Source organism: Garra rufa, chromosome 4 (assembly GCF_049309525.1).
Source record: "Garra rufa chromosome 4, GarRuf1.0, whole genome shotgun sequence".
Taxonomy (NCBI): Eukaryota; Metazoa; Chordata; class Actinopteri; order Cypriniformes; family Cyprinidae; genus Garra; species Garra rufa.
In genome coordinates, this window is record NC_133364.1 from 33,604,420 (window position 1) to 33,607,977 (window position 3,558).

The window sequence follows — 3,558 nt, forward strand, 5'->3', positions numbered from 1 at the left end:
CCTGGTGTATCCAAAAATCGGGGAAAGTAATCAAGGATGAGTGAAGATTTGTCTGGATCATGTATCAAATTCTGCCTGTACTTGAATGTTGTCTTCATTTTATCCTTAGTAACTGGTGCGTCCGTTGAATGCTTCATCATGGATACAGCTTCTGTGCATTCATCACCTGACAGCTGCTCAGTTGTTGAAGAGGTCTCACGCAAAGTCTTAGGACCATCTTGGTAAACCACCTTTGATGCCTCCCTCAAGTTATTTACAGAGTTGCGCTGAACAGTTTTCAGTCTGTGGGCAATGTAACCCTGGTCACTGCGTGGATCGTAGAACTGTTCCTGTCAAACATTTAGCATCTATAAGTCATCAATGTATCAGGCCCAGGCAGTATCACATGGACACAATTTTACTGAATATTATACTGTTTACAGAATTTCTGTGCATAAAAAACAATGCACTACCCAAACTATAAAATATTTATAATTATTTTATGATGCTTATAGCTACCAATAACAGTATTCTAAGCTTGACACATTTGACAAGGTTTACAATAGTTCCATAGAATTCAGCAGATTTTTCAAGAAGGAAATGTGCAGATAATGCCAAAAAATCATCATGAGATAAATCATCTGCCCAATTTTACGTTGCTTTGGATAAAAGCGTCTGCAGACTAATTACACTTAAACGTATCTCAGTATAATAAATATTTTGATTGACTAGACATCAGATATGTGCGGAAATAAAGAGAGAGTGTAAGGTCTATGTAATGTATTTACTTACATAACCAGTCGGTGAGAACTTATCCTTCAAATTGGGGAACAGAGTAATGATTCCAAGAGCATAGCTTACACGGGTACTGACTGGTGGAATCCTCCTACACCACAGCGTGAAAAAAAAAAAGAAGATGCATAGAAAACCTAACTGTTCAAATACCAGTGCAATATAGACTTTTTTTTTTTGGGGGGGGGGGTGGGGGGTGGGGGGGGGGGGGGGGGGACCCATGAATATTTAGCAATTTTAGTTTGGAATAAGTCTTAACTAGTAAAATGTGTAGGGGAGAGCGGGGCACAACCTAACACTTTTTGAATTTCGCGTTTATGTAAATCCACGTGGGGTTCAGAGTACAATTTTTTATCCACGTTATTTTCACACTTGTCTAGTACAAATATATCGCTTTGTTTCATATTACAGTGTATACGTTTTTCGTTATTTGCCTCAAAAGAAAGGAAGTGAAACGTGACAACATACCCCGTAGGTGGGGTCCATTGTAACATCTGAGGGGCACGTTGTAACAAGACCATATGACAGCTCCAAATGTTATCTGATCGAATGAAATAAATATACACAACAAACTAAAATATTTTGTCAGTAAAATACATGTGTTAACTTTTTCAAATGAAGTAATGACGTTTTTAAAAAAATAAAAATAATCGAATTTTGGAGTTTGAAAATGAATACATCGCAACAATGCTTTGAACGGCTTTGATCGCAACACACAGCTGTGCAGTAGTTCAAAACTACGGAGCCCTTACGTCACCTGTAGAAGAAAAATAATTAATCCGTGGGGACGGTTTTGCAATTCGTTCCCTCAGTTTATAAACCGTGCCCACGAATTCTTAAACTGTTCCCTCGGTTTAATAAATCGTGCCCACGGATTAACAAACCGTACCCACGAATTTCCAATCCGTGCGCTCAGATTTTGTAAACCGTACCCTCGGATTTGAATCCGTACCGACAAATTCATAATCCGTGCGCACGCTTTAGCAATCCGTTCCCACGGGTTTTAAACTGTACTCACGGATTTGTGGCCCCGATCAGTAGAAACAGTATAAGCTGTTTACGTCATAATACTTAAAATAGTAATTATTATTTTAATTTATAGGCTAAATAAATGAGTGCACAAATGTGTTTGTTCATTCTTAACATGCAGACTCATTTTGGTGATTTTATGATAATCTTTTCACTCAGAGTTAGATGCATGCTTCACTGTTAATGTAATTATTAAATATGAAATATATTAGGCTACATTACTTTTTACCTTCTCCTCTCCAAAACTCGTTTTTTTTTTTAATTCAGGTAATTTTATATTTTGAAATATATTATATAAAACAAAGCCGTTTGAACAGCGCTCTTCACTTATTATTTTATTTTGGTACCATGACCGCACTTACAAAACAGGCTTCTTTTTATCGTTTATTTTAAATTAATAACCAATAGGTTAAAACACATGATGTTTTGGCAGCTAATCTATTGGTGATTAATATAAAATAAAGCTAAAAACTCTGTTTTGTCAGTGTTGCATAGTCTCATATAGCCTACTGAGAAATAAAGTTTAATAAATGCAAAACAATGCATCCAGCATATAAACAGGTGTCCTGGGGTCCGTTCTTCGTACCTCGCTTACTACATCCAAGATCAAATGACACATCCAAGATCAAATCATCGCGCTAACTATGAGCTCGCTATTCCGGTTCTCCGAACGCACCTGTTGTTGATGATTAGTATAGCTGGATGAAGTTATTTGAGATCACTGGGTGGCTTAAAAAGGGGCTACGTATCGATAGTAGAAACATTGATGGGCAACGCTTTGATTGGTCGGCGAACATGACGAAGGAGCGCGCTCAGTATTTTTCTGCAGCAGAGCAAGAACTCTTGATTGAGGGATTTCAGGAGTTTCAGAGTTTATTTAAAACGCAAGGGAACACTGCAAAGGCTGGAAAAGCAAGGAGAGAGGGCTGGCAAAAAGTAGTGAACACATTAAATGCGTTAATGCTGCCCATGTTACATGTTTTTTCCTTGATATGTTATTTTATTTATATTTTTATTTTTTTATCACTACCGTTCAAAAGTTTGGGGTCAGTAAGACTTGTAATAGTCTTTAAAGAAGTCTCTTATACTCATCAAGGCTGCATTTATTTGATTAAAAATACAGAAAAAACTAGGGATGCACCGAATGTTCGGCAACCGAAATTATTCGGCCGAAAATGGCAAAAAAAGCACTTTCGGTGTTCGGCCGAATAAGTAAAAAGGCCGAATAAATTTTGCCGAACAAAGACGTTTTTAATGACGCGATCAAACAGTAACCCGCGTGGAGTGAGAGGCGCGCGCTTTATGCAGCAAACATGTCAGTAGTGTGGAAGCGCTTTAAAGTGTCAGAGAAAGAGGCAAAAACGGCGGCTTGCAGACACTGTTCTGCTGAATTGTCCAGAGGGGGTGCATCTGCAAAAACGTACAGCACTTCAAGTTTAATTTATCACTTAAAATCAAGACACCCCGAACATCATGCAGAGTACGGGAAAGACACGGCGGCGGCTACGGCAAGAAGCAGCAGCGAAAAGGAAAGTAGTAGAGTTGTGACGTTCGCGAACGAACCGATTCTTTTGAACGGCTCATTAACATGAACGATGGGAGCCGAGTCGCGGCTGGGGAGAGCCGTTCTTTCTGTCGTTCTTTTTTTCCTACGCGTGTTTCATACAGATGCACACAAATTAGCTCCTCTGCAAGACAGAACAGTTATAGGGGCAGGGCCTGATCTCTTATTTGCAAAGTTTACAGTAGTTATACTAG